Source organism: Balaenoptera borealis, assembly GCF_965194805.1.
Source record: "Balaenoptera borealis genome assembly, chromosome: 13".
NCBI classification, from domain to species: domain Eukaryota; kingdom Metazoa; phylum Chordata; class Mammalia; order Artiodactyla; family Balaenopteridae; genus Balaenoptera; species Balaenoptera borealis.
This window is the reverse complement of record NC_138870.1, coordinates 1113934-1131046: the sequence shown is the minus strand read 5'-3', so window position 1 is coordinate 1131046 and position 17113 is coordinate 1113934. Positions and strand designations below refer to the sequence as shown.

General features: G+C 44.6%; 1 protein-coding gene across 5 annotated transcripts in view; it reads left to right on the top strand.

Annotated features, from left to right (window-relative positions):
* Positions 1-6388: 6388 nt before the first annotated feature.
* Positions 6389-17113, top strand: part of BCL2L13 (BCL2 like 13) — a 68383-nt gene continuing 57658 nt past the window's right edge. For 2 of the 5 annotated variants that reach the window (XR_014233354.1, XM_082350507.1), the window contains exon 1: positions 6392-6867. The gene's annotated coding sequence lies outside the window, so the exon portion shown is untranslated. Of the gene's footprint in view, positions 6868-17113 lie in introns of all 5 variants that reach the window. The other 3 variants (XR_014233355.1, XM_082350506.1, XM_082350505.1) reach the window with 3 other exon arrangements.

Below are 17113 nucleotides of genomic sequence, written 5' to 3'. Positions count from 1 at the left end.
TTCCTGCGCAGGTCGCCGGGCAGCCCAGCCAGTGGGGAGAGAGCGGCCCGGAAGTCCCGCCCCGCCCCGCCTCGCCCCGCCTCGCTTCCTGTTGCTCACTCGTGACTTCTCGTGACTTCTCGTGACCTCTCCCGGTCTTTTCCCCAGCAGCCCGCTCCGAGGCGGGAGGGAAGGTCCGCTGTCCTGCCCGTGACGTTGACTGAGCCTTGTAGCCCTTGCGTTTTTAAAAAAAGTTTATTTCTGCCAACCAGAATTTGTTTTACTTTCCCGGCCCTAATGGAAGCAAATGCGTCAATATTTTACTTATTAACAGGTTTTATTTTTAGAGCAGCTTTACATTTACGGAGAATTGAGCTCAGGTTCCCATATTGTTAGCCTCCTCTCTTTCTGGGGTACGTTTGTTATATTTCATTAACTGAGGCTAATGTGTTGACAAAAGCCCACAGTTTAACCAATTTCCTTAGTATTCTTCTGTTGCGGAAATTCGGCCTCTGTACACCAGTGCCGGATTGTATCTTGGAGACGGAGTTTTGGGTGAAGTAGAAAACAATAGTTTTATTGCTTTGCCAGGCACAGGGGGCCACGACAGGCTAATGCCCTCAAAACTGTGTCCCCCACCTGGAGGGGGTGGTGAGGAGTCTTACAGTGTTCCAGGAACAGGGCATGATTAGCTCGTGGAGCTTCTTCTGATTGGTTGGTGGTGAGGTAATCGGGAATCAGCATCATCAACCTAGTTCCAACCGGTCTGAGGCCTGTGTGCTGTGGGCAGCGAGCAGCTAACCTCTCCCACCTGGTGGGGGCTTCCGTGTCTGCAGAACAGCTGGAAGGACCCGGCTCAGAACATTAACTGTACAGCCCTTGCGGGAGAGCTAAAGGTCCTTGACTGTGTAATGGCTAAAGTATTATTATTTTGGCTTGCTTGACTGTTAGCCTTTCTGCATTTTCCCACTTGTCTGATTAAACGTATTCCTTGACTGAAGTTTTTCTGCAGACAAAGGGCAGGCAGAAGACATGGGTGAGGGTTATTCTGGGAAAGCCTCACAGGGTCCTGCTCGGTTACACCCCAATACCCTTTTCCTGTTACAAGACCCCATCCCGGATACCACCTTTCATTTAGTTGACCTGCCTCGTAAGTTCTTCTTGGGGGTGACAGTTGCTCAAACTTCCCTCTTTGTTGACCTTGACAGTTTGAGGGATACTGTTAGGTATATTATAGGTACACCTCTGGGGATTTTCACATAATTGGTCAGGGGTTGTGGGTTTTGGGGAGGAAGAGCACAGAGGGAAAGTGCCATTTTCATCACATCACATCAAGGGTTCATGCTGTCAGCCTGATTTTTGACTGTTGGTGTTGACCTTGATCACTTGGCTAAAGCAGTGCTTGTGAGGTTTCTCCACTGTAAAGTTACTCTTTTTTTTTTCCCCTTTCCATACTTCACTCTTTGGAAAGATGTACTATGTGCAGCCCACACTTAAGGAGTGAGGAGTTACGCTCCACGTTCTTTAGCGTGGACTACCTACATAATTGATTTGGAATTCTGAATGAGCATGTGCATTTTTCAACATCATTACCAGGATCCATTTACAGGAAATTATTCAGAAAATTAAGGGAGAAATTCTTCGAGCCCACATTTTATAAAGGCAAAATACTTTGAAAACTTATTTTTAGGATAGATTCCTAATAATAGAATTATGGGCCAAAGGGTACACACATTTTTATTACTAGCTTTTTATTTTGAGGAAATTTCAAATATAAATTGTAAGAATAGTGCGATAAACTCCCATCAACTAGATTCACCAACTATTAATATTTTGCTATATTTGCTTTATCACTTTTCATATGTATATATGTATATATATATATAAAATTTCACGAGTCAATAAATAGTTCAGAGTGTGTTTCATAAGACTAAGGGTGTACGTCAGTCAAATTCAGGAAATTTAATAAGTCCATATTCAAATTTTGCCATATGTTCCATTAGTATTCCTTGTAGCAATATTTTTTTTTCTGATCCAGGATCCAATCCAACATCACCTATTGTATTAATTACCTTGTCTTTTTAGTCTCCTTTAATACGGAATAGTTCCTCAGACTTTGTCTTTCCTGATACTGACGTTTCTGAAGAGTACTAGTCATTGAATTGGCCACTTGTAGAAAGTCCCTCAATTGGGTTTTGTCTGATAGTTTCCTCATAATTACATTCAGGTGCTGCATTACAGGAGAAGTACATGTGTGATATTGTGTCCTCAGTGCATTGCATGTCCTTTTAATGGGAATGGCATACCCATTTTTCAAGCTCTTAATACAAATGCCAAATTATTGTCCAGCTGTGCTAGTGGACACTTCTTTGTAGCGTATGACAAGTTGGTACACGTATTTGAGAAAAGTGGTGTTGAATAAGGGAAGGGTTCAGCCACAAAACAGTAAAACTAACAGGGCGACGGAAATCCATGCATTTGATCTCAATTTGATCGGTAGTCTAATCAACTGAACCAGATGGTAGGCTTGTTTCTCTCATCTAACTAGTTTTTGCACTAATAATTTCATTCCTCATCATCCCAGAAGACAGGCATATGCATGCCTCTAGCAAGCTAGGTCAGGATGAGGTGGTATTCACTCATTTGGATTACAATCCTTCCTCCCGTTTATTTATTTATTTATTTATTTATTTATTTATTTATGGCCGCACCGTGCAGCATGCAGAACTTCCCCGACCAGGGATCAAACCCATGCCCCCTGCAGTGGAAGTGTGGATTCTTAACCACTGGACGGCCAGGGAAGTCCTCCTCCTGTTTATTTTTACAATGTTCTGCAAATGCCTGGGGCTGAAGACTGGGAGCCTCAACCTAATACATGTCTAATCACTTAAGAAAACAATGTCTGGAAGAGATGTGATACTATCCAGATCAATGTGCTTTTGTTTTTTGGAAAACAGTGTGCTGATTTTTATGATTTATCATTATTTTCAGACATTAAAGAATACAGAAAAGTACAAAGAATTCAAATGTCTATGTACCATGTACCACCACCCAGAGTTGACAATTAACATTTGTCACATTTGCCTTAGGACTTCATTTTTTAAATAAAATAGTGTTACAGGTATACTTAACATCGCCTTTTGTTCTGCTTTCCTCTCCGCCATGTCAGTGCTCTTACAACTACTTTCTGCAGTATTTTGCTGATTCACTGAGGAACAGGCCAGGTGCTATCTGGTAAGAACGTGGTAAGCTTCAGAGAGTGAAGCACAAGTGAAAAAGTTATTATGAGTACATGCAAAGATTAACTAGTTGGTAGTTTTCCAAATCCAATTTCCTCCTATACTAGCTTAGGTCTTGTGAAGAAGTTTTACTAAAACAGCTTTTCAGACAAATCCCAAAAATCCCACTCCCAGATAAATTTATTGACTATGGCTTCACCAAAACTGCCGACCTAAATTCCTTTCAGGTTAGTCACTTAAGAGATGGTTTGCGTGCTCCTTGATTTACCTGCTCCCGAGCTAAGGCCCCAGTCTGTGGTTTATCTGGAAACTGAGTCACTAGAATAGATAAGGTAAGGCTTCAGTTTGTCTGCTGGGGAGTGCACACACACACACACACACACACACACACACACACACACACACACACACACACACAGAAACTGGAGGTAGATGAAAATCATGTCTTTGAATGTTGAGGAATTTTTAAAAGAAAAGACAGGGGCTTCCCTGGTGGCGCAGTGGTTGAGAGTCTGCCTGCCAATGCAGGGGACACGGGTTCGAGCCCTGGTCTGGGAAGATCCCACATGCCGCGGAGCAGCTGGGCCCGTGAGCCACAATTACTGAGCCTGCGCGTCTGGAGCCCGTGCTCTGCAACGGGAGAGGCCGCGACAGTGGGAGGCGCGCGCACCGCGATGAAGAGTGGCCCCCGCTCGCCGCAACTGGAGAAAGCCCTTGCACAGAAACGAAGACCCAACGCAGCCAAAAATAAATAAATTAAAAAAAAAAAAAAAAAGACAAATGGTGGCAGAAAGCAGTGAAAGTCTAACTTACGTGCTTGCACTTACAGCCTTTTCCAACCAATTTTCCGCACAGCAGAAAGTAATTTAAAACCTAGCTGGCCTCTAATCACTCCCTAATTTATAACCTCTGGTGGCTCCTCTGTGCTCTGGAGGAGCTGGCCCTGCCCATTGACCTCATCACTCCTCCTCCCTTTCTCACCAGCTCCAAGCTTTACTGGTTTGTTCTCAAGCTTTTTGCCTGAGGTCTTTTCCTGCACTTGCCCCTTGGGTTGTTCTTCAGTCTTTAGGTCTCAACTTAAAATATCCCCTCCTTGGAGAGAGGTTTCCATCAACACCCTGTCACCTTAATTTTCTACTCCTGTCCCTTGTTTGTTTACCTCAGGACATGCCACAATTTTAAACTATTTTGTTTTTTTCCTTTCATTTCTATGTTCTTATCTGGTTTTCCAACGAAAATGTCAGCTTCACAACAGGGACCATGTCATGGTTTTTGCCAGCATCCAGCATACTGCCTGGTACATACATAGTAGGCATTCAATAAATAACTGATGAATGAGAATGAATGAGTTGAATCTAGAGTTTAGGTTTTATTATCACATCAGGCTGCAGTCTAGGTCTCTGTGTCACTCATAAGATCCGTCAGAAAAAAAAAAAAAAACAAACCCAAAACCCCAAAAACCCATGAACTGCTTGTGATTAATTTTTGTAAAAGCATTATATATTTTACACCATTTGCTAAAGAGAGTATCTCTTTCCTCATTGAATTGTCTCTGTTGAAAATCAGTGGACCATTCTGAACTTTCTATTCTGTTCCATTGGCCCATATGCTATCCTTGTGGTATATATTCAAAAAATTTTAAAAAGGGGAAAAAGCAAACCCTAAAACTGAAAGCAATCTGAAAGAAATTTACCTAACCATATATCAAATTGGCAACCTAACTACACAGAATTATTCCATGTGACTTTTTTTGTTGTTGTTGAAATTTACATACAATGAACTGCATAGACCTACAAAGTACAATTAGATGAGTTAGGACACCTGTGTGATCACCACAATATAGAGACTAATTCCATCACCCTAGAGAGAAAGCTCTTTTCTAGTCAATCCCACACTCCCAGTCGACAGTGCTGATTTCTATAACCATTGATTAATTTTGCCTGTTCCTGAAATTCATATAAACGGAACCACACAGTAGGTACATTTTTATGTCTGGCTTCTTTGACTCAACGCTTTTGAAATTAATCCATATGGTCACATGTAACAACGGTCAGCTTTTCTTTTATTGCTGACTAATTTCTGTTGTATAATTCAAAAAGTCAACTTTTTAAAAATTAAGACGAGGAGACTTAAAAGATTTAACAACCAAATGCAATGCATGACCCTGGTTTAAATCAAAAACTATATGGAATCTAAAAAAAAAAAAAAGTTCTGATGAACCCAGGGGCAGGACGAGAACAAAGACGCAGACGCAGAGAATGAACTTGACACCGAGAGGGGGAAGGGTAAGCTGGGACGATGTGAGAGAGTAACACTCACATATATACACTACCAAATGTAAAACAGCTAGAGGGAAGCAGCCGCATAGCACAGGGAGATCAGCTCAGTGCTTTGTGACCACCTAGAGGCATGGGATAGAGAGGGTGGGAGGGAGACACAAGAAGGACGGCACATGGGGATATATGTATACGTATAGCTGATTCACTTTGCTATACAGCAGAAACTAACACACCATTGTGAAGCAATTATACTCCAAAAAAGATATTAAAAGAAACTATAAAAGCCATTACTTGGAGAATCGGGGGAATTTAATATGGCCTGGTTAATAGATACTATTAGGGAATTATTGATAGTTTTCTTAGCTCACTAAGTCTCTTCTTGGCAAATCTGTCCGATTTCACTATGAACAGCACCGCCCGAGTTCTCAGTCACTCGGGCCCAAAGCCTCGGAGCTCCAACCTTCTTTCGGATTCCGCCACCCACCCTCATTATCAGTTCAAGTTTTTATCACTTCTTTTTTCACGGCTGTATTGAGATATTCACCTTTTTGAAGTGTATAACGGAGTATAATTAAATGGCTTCAAGTGAGTGTATTCACAAAGCTGCGCAACCACCAGCACAATCACCCGGAGAACATCTTCGTCACCCCAGAAAGAACCCTTGACCCCACTAGCAGGTAGTGCCCATCGGCCTTTTGTCCTAAGGCAGCCTTCGGCTCCTCCGCCCGGCCGTATCAGGCGCCCGGACACAGTGGCTCCCCCAGGGCGCGGTGGAGACGCCACACCGCCTCCCAGTGGCCGCTGCAGATGCGCTCTTTCCTCGCGGCGCTACGGCGCCCCCGCCCCCCCGCCCGCTCCGTACCCTCAAGGCCCAGCCCCCCACCCAGCGCTGCGGCGCCGCAGCTCCCGGGACTCCACGCTCAGTCAGCCGGCTCGCCTGCAGCTCCTCCGGCGGGCGTCGCCAGCCTCCGCACCCACGACTGTGGGCCCGCCCGAGTCTGCCTCCTTCCCAGCGGTCCAAGGCCGCCGCCGCCCGGAACCATAGAGCTGCTCCCCAAGAGGAGAGCAGGCCGGGAGAGGGCGGCTCTTCCGGGTCACGTCTGCACAAAGAGGCCTCCGGGACTCCGTGGTCCCGGCTTCCTCTCGGGTAGGCGGATCCGCCCCTGGCGGCGCGCCTGGCGCCCCGCCCCGACGCCGGCGCTGACGGAAGCACGCCGGGTGACCTCACCCGCCAACATGGCGGCGGCGGTAGATTAGGACCGCGGGTCGGAGCTGCCGCCGCCACTGCCACCGCCACCGCCACCGTGGGATCCTGTGCGGAGCAGCCGCTGCCGCGTTTTCACCTCTGCGGGGGCACGGGCCTGGGCCAGGTGAGGGGAGCGGGGTAGCGGGCAGGCCGCGCCGGGCCCTCTCCCAGCTTCGCCCGAGGCGTCCCGAGGCCGACGCGGGAGAGAGGGGGGAGTGAGAGGCTGAGGGCGCGAGGCCGTTCCGCTGCTCCTCAGACGTGTCCGGGCGCGGGGTCAGCGGGCGTGGGCCTCGGGCGAGGGGTACGTGCGCGGGGCTCGCGGCCTGGGTGCCCGCCAGCCGGCCGGGCCGCGGCTTCTCAAGGTTCCCGGTGCCCCTCCCGGCGGCTCCGACGCCGCTGTCATTGCTGTTGCTATTTCACGTGTTCGTTTTTGCCACCCTTAGAGGCGGCATGGTTCGCGCTAGGTCGTTTCTTCCTTTGGTCTTTCTCCCACCATCCCAGGGAGACCCCGAGAGTCTCTCCTTCGTGCCCGGACTTTCCGAGCTGGGGCTTCCCCGCTGGGAGCCGGGGCCTCGGGCCAGCGGTCCTGGGCCCTGGCCGCCGCCCTGCGGAGTCGGCCCGATGCCCGCACGAGCGCGCGGTTACCCGTGCAGCCAGCGCCCCGTTTCTGTACAAGTTCTTAACGAAACTGACGGTCTCCCCCCTCCCCTGCTTTTTTACGACGTGGAGCAAAACAAGCAAGTCCTCCAGCGAGACTGTCAGTGCGATTTCCCCGGGAGGTTTGGTCTAAACCAGAATGCTGGTCTCTGCCCTGACTTGTGTGACCTTGGATGAGTTGCCACACCCTTCTAGTACCTTCTTTTCTTCAGTCTGCCAGAAAATTAAACAAGTGTTCGTGTAGGTAGTGAACTGCTTATACCTCACGTACACTGTGGGATAAATAAATGTACACTGTAAATTGAAAATATTTAAACCACTATGGAATATTCTTCTTTTGATAATAGGCCGTTAGGGACTTTGAAAATTCTTTTACTCTGATTGGTCAGGTACCATTCTCAGTATTTTTTTTTTTCAAAGGATGGATCTTCTTATGGAGGACCGTACCCCAGTAATTGAGTTCAGTTGAGGGATACAGACGGTTGAGTCCAAGCCGTTTTGTAGAGAAAAGGTGCTCGTTAGCCCGTCAGTTAGTGAATATTTACTACATATCTTGCTCAGCTTTTGGGACAAGTGATTTGCAACAATAAGTATTGTTTTAAGAACATGTTTCTCTTATGAAACATTTTAGACATACAAAACAAAAGTTTTAACCAATCACAGTACCACCATCCTGCTTTTTATCATTGTTTTTTCAAACTTGATTTTGATGCATATCTTATTCCAAATAAGTGGTCACCAAGGGTTCTTTTTTTTTTTTTTTGGCCGCTCTGCGCAGCATGCGGGTTCTTTGTTCCCGGACCAGGAGTGGAACACGCGCCCCCTGCCATGGAAGCACAGTCTTAACCACTGGACCGCCAGGGAATTCCCAAGAGTTCTTTTTTTTTTTATTTTAAATATTTATTTATTTGTCTATTTAAGGTGTGCCGAGTCTTAGTTGCGGCACGTGGACTTCTTAGTTGCAGCATGCATGCGGGATCTAGTTCCCAGACCAGGGATGGAACCCGGCGCCCTGCAATGGGAGCGCAGAGTCTTAACCGCTGCGATGCCAGGGAAGTCCCCCAGGAGTTTTTTTTTAAATTTATTTATTTATTTATTTATGGCTGTGTTGGGTCTTCGTTGCTGCATGCGGGCTTTCTCTAGTTGCGGCGAGCGGGGGCTACTCTTCGTTGCGGTGCACGGGCTTCTCATTGTGGTGGCTTCTCTTGCGGAGCACAGGCTCTAGGCACGCGGGCTCAGTAGTTGTGGCTCGTGGGCTCTAGAGCACAGGCTCAGTAGTTGTGGCGCACGGGCTTAGTTGCTCCGCGGCATGTGGGATCTTCCTGGACCAGGGCTCGAACCCGTGTCCCCTGCACTGGCAGGCGATTCTTAAGCACGGCGCCACCAGGGAAGCCCAAGAGTTCTTAATTAATATATGTTAACAGGGTTGAAGAAAGGGGGCTATTTTCAGAGTTGCTGATTTTTTTTAGGAGCGTTTTATTGAGATGCCGTTAAGTTGTTCACATGTGTAGTCACAGAGTGTGCAACTATCACTGCAGTTTTCATCATTCCCAAAAGAAGCCTCGTACTCATTAGCAGTCATTCTTTATTCCCACACTCCCCCACCTAGGCGGCCACTATTTTACTTCTCTGTAGATCCGCCAGTTCTGGATATTTCATATGAACAGAATTATACAATATGTGGTCTTTTGTGACTGGCTTTTACTTCCATGTTGTAGCAGGTATTGGCATTTCATTCCTTTTTATGGCCACATAATATCACATTGTATGAATAGACCACATTTTTAAAATTCATCAGTTGACGGGCAGTTATTTCCACTGTTTGGCTGTTATATGTAATGCTGCTGTGACCATTCATGTGAACGTTTTTGCGTAGACAATGTGTTTTCATTTCTCTGTGGCACATACGTAGGAGTGGAGCAGAGAAATTGACTTTCATGTCTCCCTTTTATGCACGTTATCTACACATACATGGGAAGCCTGATTACTTGCTGTGAAAGTCAGACTATGTGTTTGTGGGGAGAGTGAGAGTGAGGCATTCCTCTTTAAGTACATTATGTTGGAGTGCCAACTGCTGAGTGGAAACATTTTTGGACGGCCCTTAACACAGGATTGAACTAGCGTCTTCAGTTAGGCACGTTGCAGTTGGAAAGGGATAGTGTACACTAAAATATTTAGTGTCTGCTGAGTTTTCAAATGCTTAGTTGCATTTCTCAGTTGGACCCAGTGAAATTTTTGCAGTTTCACAATTTTAATTAGGATTATGTAACTTTTCTTTTGCAGAAAGTCCTAGAATTGTATGAGACCTAATAAAGTACAGATTGAAGAAATAAAGTCGTTGGACTTCATGCTACTTTGTGGAGCTTAAAAATTCTTTGCTAAAACCACCAGTGGGTCTGGAGACTGGGATCTGGGAATCAAAAACTTTGTCAGTGCTTAAAACTCCAGAGTTTTCATTTGTGACTGAATTATCTGTGGATTTTCACTTTTCTCTTTGTAAACTGGGATTGTATATCTACTAAACTCCACATTACTGCAGTATTTAACAATCTTATTACAATTTTATTTTAGTGGGAGGAGATAGTCTAAAAACAAAGCTTCCTGAAATAATTTAATTACATCATGTTAGATTGTAATATTTTTCTGCTGTGCTTCTATGGGGTTAAGAAATAGAACATAGGTGTGATATTCTAAGTTAGTATTTCTGAGGTGGGTGCTAGAAATTTGTTTTTAATAGCCGCCAAGATGATTATGATCAGACAAGGTTGGGAAACAACTACAAAAAACTCATGCTGCTGCAGATTTGCTTTTCATAAGAATTTAAAGTAGAATTTAATAGTTGCTGTATACCTTCTGGTTACCGTTCATAAAATGTGCCTAATTCCCACAGTACTATCTATATTAACATCCTGGGATTTGCACTGGTACTCATAATAGAAATCTGGTTTTAAAAAAAGCAGACCATTTATTGTAAGATTGTGGATATTACATTTGTTACTGAAGGATCATGGATGTTTTGGAGATGCCACCAAATGTATGTATAAACACAAGATTAAGTTACCCTAAGCTTCCTCAGGCCGTGCATCTGGCTGACAGCTACCTGTAACTTGAGAGAAGAGCAAATTAAAGGTGTAAGGCAGAGAAAGAAACAGCTGGGTAACACAGCTGTATTCGGTAGGTTGTTAGAATTGTGTAAAAAGCAGGAGTTTTTATATTGAAGGTCACTCTTGTATTTAATCACTTCTTGATACCAAGAACAGTTATACATAATTTGAATTCTAAAGGGTTCTAGATAAAATTTAAAGAGTAAAAGTAGCTATGTCTTTTTCATCATTTAAAAGGAAGCTTGAGCTGTCTTAGGCATGAAATGTCCTCTGGTTGGTGAGTAACTAGTGGGGTGGACCTGAGCATGGTCCCCTGCTTCCAGGAAAGCTCTGGGTGGTGGTCTCAGATTGTATTTACTTTTTCTTTAACCTGTCTTTTTCCTTTTTGCCCCCCTGTCCCATTCTCAAAATTGACAAATTTGCTTCTTTCGGTATTGTGGGTGTCTGATATTTGGGAAATTGCCTTGTTTTTCTACCATTTTTTCCTGTTATCATTAGTGTTAGTATTTCCACCTCTGTGTTCCTCTCACCCAGCACATTGCCTGGCTTGCAGGAGATGTGCATTGAATGAATACAATTAAGGCCTAAGAGTTCGGAACGGAAGAGGATGTTCTCAACTAAGTGGTTGCACTGTTAACTAGCTGTTACGATTTTGGGCAAATAAATTGTCTATTCTTGTTTCTCCATCAAAGTTGAGACTGTTATCTTTTCCTTCTGGTGTGGAGGATTACTGTGACAACACGTGGAAGAGTGCTTCAGAAATAGAGGTCTAGTGCAGAGGTGATTTATTTATGGTATCTTATAGAAATGCAAGAGCCCTTTGTGCAATATGCAGATTAGTCGCCACAGAGCATGCAGAGGGAGTGATGCCCTCTCTCCCCAGAATACTCTGCAGCCGTGCTGCAGGGTTCACACTTGGCATATTGTCAGTGCCTTTGAGAAACTGTAATTTAATACAAATGCACAGGACCTATGATAGCATTTCTTTCTGTTTGTTTATTTTTAATTGAAGTATAGTTGATGTACAGTGTTGTATGTTACAGTTGTACAACATAGTGATTCACAGTTTTTAAAGGTTATAGTTCATTTATAGCTATTATAAAATGCTGGCTATATTCCCTGTGTTGTAGACACATAGTAGTGTTTCTGAGGTCTGCCTGCCCCATCACCTAAACACAGGCCTGCACGAGCTGCTTCGCTGCTGTAAACTGGCAGCTCAGGCGAAGTTAGAGGAGTTGGAAGGATGTTTTGTCTTGCGGGTCTGGTTTGTTTATGACTGGAACGGCAGAGATAAACTTGAAGCCTAAAGACCACGCACTAAACTTAAATGATGGAAGTGTATATGGTCAGCTTCTCCGTTAGTGTGAGTCATTGAGAATGGTTGAGTGTCATGGAAGCAGCCACCAACTGTGTGGGCGTATGGACAGTAACGTGTACTAGAGCTGAGGACTTTATAGTGGAGAATTATGAAGTCCATGATTAAAATGGTATTTCCCTGGTGGCACAGTGGTTAACAATCCGCCTGCCAGTGCAGGGGACACGGGTTCGAGCCCTGGTCCGGGAAGATCTCACATGCCGCGGAGCAACTAAGCCCACGTGCCACAACTACTGAAGCCTGTGCTCTGCAACAAGAGAAGCCACCGCAATGAGAAGCCCGTGCACCGCAATGAAGAGTAGCCCCCGCTCGCTGCAACTAGAGAAAGCCCGTGTGCAGCAATGAAGACCTAACACGGCCAAAAAAAAAAAAAGATGGTATTTATGGTTAGTCAATAGGGATTTGTAAGAAAATTTGAAGACCACTAAGTTAAAAAATCCAGTTTGGAAACTTGGTGAACTATGCTTTGTCTGTAGCATCTGGGTTGGTGTGTAACTGAAACTGTCTTAAGAGATATGGATTTTTTTTTGATAAATACAAGAAATTTAAAAAAATTTTTATTTTATTGAAATATAGTTGATTTACAATGTTATGTTAATTTCTTTTTCTTTTTTTTTTTTTGGCTGCGAGGCTTGTGGGATCTTAATTCCCCAACCCAGTGATTGAACCTGGGCCACGGCGGTGAAAGCGCCGAGTCCTAACCACTGGACCGCCAAGGAATTCCCAATGTTCTGTTAATTTCTGCTGTACAGCAAAGTGATTGTTATACATATATATATACACACACACACACACACACACACGCACACACACACACACACACATTCTTTTTCATATTTTTTTCCATTATGGTTTATCATGGGAAATTGTTTATAGTTCCCTGTGCTATACAGTAGGACCTTGTTGTTTATCCATCCTTGATATTATAGTTTGCATCTCCCAACCCCAAGCTCCCAATCCATCCCTCCTCCCCCACCCCCCTCACCCTTGGCAACCACAAGTCTGTTTTCTATGTTTGTGAGTCTGTTTCTGTTTGTAGATGGGTTCATTTGTGTCCTGTTTTTGATTCCACATGTAAGTGATATCATATGGTATTTGTCTTTCTCTTTCTGACTTACTTCGCTTAGTATGATAATCTCTAGGTCCATCCATATTGCTGCAAATGGCATTATTTATTACCACCACATCTTCTTTATCCATTCATCTATCAGTGGACATTTAGGTTGTTTCCATGTCTTGGCTACTGTAAATAGTACTGCAGTCAACATTGGGGTGCATGGATAAATACAAGAAATTTGATTATAACAAATTCTAGAACATCAATTTTTTAAAATATAAAGCATTATTCAGAAGATGAGTACTTCTTTTTTCCTGTTACCAAAAAATTCTGAGACTTTTTATATGTCAAATTTTGTTACTGATTTGCTCTGTTCTCTCTTTTGGAACTTAATAATTTATTCCTTGCTCTCTATTTATATCTCATTGGCTCCTCCACTGAATGTAAACGTGCTTAAGTCTCTTTCATTGTATATAAAACAAAACAAAATTAATGAACTCTCAGACCATTTGTCTCTCTCCCCAGCCTCCATTCTTGTCTTCCCTTCAAACCATGAAAGAATAGACTAAAACCCATTTTCTCTACTGATTCACTTTCCATTCACTCTTTTTTTTCTTTTCTGCTCATTTCTTCTTTTTTATTTTTAATTAATTAATTTATTTATATTTTATTTTTGGCTGCGTTGGGTCTTCATTGCTGCACGCAGGCTTTGTCTAGTTGCAGCGAGCGAGGGCCACTCTTTGTTTCCGTGCGTGGGCTTCTCATTGCAGTGGCTTCTCTTGTTGTGGAGCACAGGCTCTAGGCAGGCGGGCTCAGTAGTTGTGGCATGTGGGCTCAGTAGTTGTGGCTTGCGGGCTCTAGAGCGCAGGCTCAGTAGTTGTGGCGCACGGGCTTAGTTGCTCCATGACATGTGGGATCTTCCCGGACCAGGGCTTGAACCCGTGTCCCCTGCATTGGCAGGTGGATTCTTAACCACTGCGCCATCAGGGAAGTCCTCCATTCGCTCATCACGTCCCTGGCCTCTGCCGTTGCCCTGCCAGTCAGATCAACCCATCCTGTCGGGGCCATCATCCTGACGTTGCATTTTTTTTGGTGTGTTGTTTGTACTGCCTTCTTCCCGAAGCACCTCCCCTGACTCTGAGCACACCCTCCTGTCCCCTTTATGCCTTTCTGACTGTCCACTGCAGACCTTAGTGGGCTCCTCTGCCAGCTTCTCATCTTTTTGGTCACCCCTGAAATGGTAGTTTTGCCTTGAATTCTAATTGGGTTTCTTTTTCAGATTAAACCAGTGTTTCTCAACATGTTTTTTAAAAACGCTTTTTCCCTTTGATAAATAAAAATCTCTGGCTCCTCTTCTGGTGGTGCTTGGGGTTGGGGCGGTGGGTATGTGATTCTTCCCTCCCATCCTCTCACTGAGAGTCAGTGATACAAAGAAGATTGAAGGTTTACTCAGATTTATTTTCTATACCTTATAATCTGAAAACAGTAGGTAATGTTTGCTTTTCCAAGTATGAATATGCTTTTTCAAACCAAGCCACCCCTTCTCCCACCTCCTGGAAGCTTTGGCACGTCCTTCCCCTTGGAAGTCGCTGCTCTCCATCCACTCTCCTTAGGTGATGCTGTAGACCCGCCTCTGTGCAGACCACAGCTTTCTATCTCCAGTGCAGACCTCGTTCTGAGTTGAAGACCTGTATGTCTAACGTTTTGTTCATTTCCACCTGGATGGCTGTGGGCATTTTACAACTCAGTATGCCCCCAAGTGAACTTGTTATCCTTCTCCCCCAAACCAGCTCTTCCTGTATTATCTGATTTGAGAAGTAGGAGCAGCACCACTTTCCGTACAGCTGCCTGGCAACTGTCATGGAGTTGTTAACACATCTTTGAACTCTTCATATTTTCCCTATCCCGTCCCCTTCTCCTTTCCTGCGTTCCTGCTCTAGGTCATGCCTTCATACATCTCTTGTTTAGATTTTTCCAATAGTACCCTAACTTGTGTTCTTTTCTCCAGTCTCCGTTCTGTCTTCCACGCTGCCTCCAGGATGATTTTTCTAGAATATAGTCTGTTCATGTGCTTCTCTTGCTTAAAACCCTTCAGTGATTCCTATTGGTGTTCTACAGAGTTCCTAGCGTTTTTTTGCATCATGATCTAATCTGAGAGGCTACCGAAAGAAACTGAGTGTTTTTTTCCCCTCCAGAAAAAATGCTTATGCACACAGAATTTGCATACAGTTCTGGGAGTTCGTTAATAGACATGGTTAAAATAATTTTCCAGCTTACAGAATAAAACCCGAGCTTCCAAGCATCCTGTAGCATACGAGGCAGGCCAAATGCTGACTACTGCTGAGCCCCATCCTCCTTGTATCATAGGACTTTGCCATGTCAAATGCTTAATTTTTGTGTTGTTCCCTGCTGTTCCAAAACACTTCTGTGCCTTTTCCTGGTCTACTTGACATCTAAAGTTCACCTCGTCCCATTCCCCAGCTGGTTCAGTTAGTGACTACTCACATTCCAAGATCTGCTCCGATTTTACCTTCTTTCCTGATTTCCACTTCTTTTTTCTTTCTCCCGAGAGACTTACCTGTTCCTTGTTTTGGGTTGCCCCTCCCACTCATGGATACTGACTCGTATCATAGAATTTTTTTTTTTTTTTAATAGCTACTTTATTTATTTATTTATTTATTTATTTATTTTTGGCTGTGTTGGGTCTTCGGTTCGTGCGAGGGCTTTCTCTAGTTGCCGCAAGCGGGGGCCACTCTTCATCGCGGTGCGGGGACCGCTCTTCATCGCGGTGCGCGGGCCTTTCACTATCGCGGCCCCGCCCGTTGCGGGGCACAGGCTCCAGACGCGCAGGCTCAGTAGTTGTGGCTCACGGGCCCAGCTGCTCCGTGGCATGTGGGATCTTCCCAGACCAGGGCTCGAACCCGTGTCCCCTGCATTAGCAGGCAGATTCTCAACCACTGCGCCACCAGGGAAGCCCGTATCATAGAATTTTATTGTTCTTATTTGTTTCTATGCTTTTGTTTTCCTCTACTTGATAGAAAACTCCTGAGGGCAGGCAATTGATCTTAAGCCTTTGTGCCCAATGCACAGATATTTCTTAAGATCTTAAAACAGTCTGTATCGTTGTTTTAAGTAGAAAACAATTCTTTGGAAACTTCTTAATAAGACATTTTGGTTTGAAACAACTGTTAAGGTACATAGTAGGGGTCAAAAGGTACAAACTTCTGATTGTGAAATAAATAAGTCCTGGGGATGTAATGTACAGCCTGGTTACTGTAGTATGTAATTCTGCCTTGCATATTTGAAAGTTTCTAAAAGAGTATGTCTTTTAAAAAGGGGGGTACCTGGTATGTAAAACAGCTGTTAAGTCCACATGGAGAAGTGAATTGTACTTGCATTGATTAGGGTACAAGTTAAAGTAACTATCGAAGAGATTCAGAATACCGTGGCTTGAATAGGAGTCAGAGGCAAGTGGTCAAGGCGGGCAGGGCAGCTCTGCTCCATGGGGTCATTCAGGGACCCAGGTCCCTTCTGTCTTGCGCTGTCCCCAGCAGTGGTGTCCTTGTTTGCATGTCAGAGTGAGGTGTCTGCCATATGCACATTTCAAACCCAGAGAGGAGGAAAGAGGAAGTCTTCAAGGAGAGATCCCCCCACACACACATTGCACATGTAACTTCTCTTATTCCTCAGGCTCAGACTAATCTTGTAGCACACTAAGCTGTAAAGGAAACGGAAATGTTGTTTGCAGCTGTGTGGACATGGACGTAGCTGAAATTTAGTAGGCTTTATTAGTAAAAGAAATAAGAGAACATAGACTGGCTGGGGGGGGGAGGGTAAAGAGAGGGCAGAGCTAGTGTTTTTGCCACATAGGTGAAAATAGAGTAACTAAGGAGAGGTAGAAAGGGAAATTTGCTTTTTTTTTTTTTAAGGGAACTTTATTATTTTTATTTCTTATTTTTGGCTGCGTTCGGTCTTCGTTGCTATGCATGGGCTTTCTCTAGTTGTGGTGAGCGGGGGCTACTCTTCGTCGTGGTGTGCGGGCTTCTCATTGTGGTAACTTCTCTTGTTGCAGACCATGGGCTCTAGGCACGCGGGCTTCAGGAGTTGTGGCACGTGGGCTCAGTAGTTGTGGCTCGCGAGCTCTAGAGCACAGGCTCAGTAGTTGTGGCTCACGGGC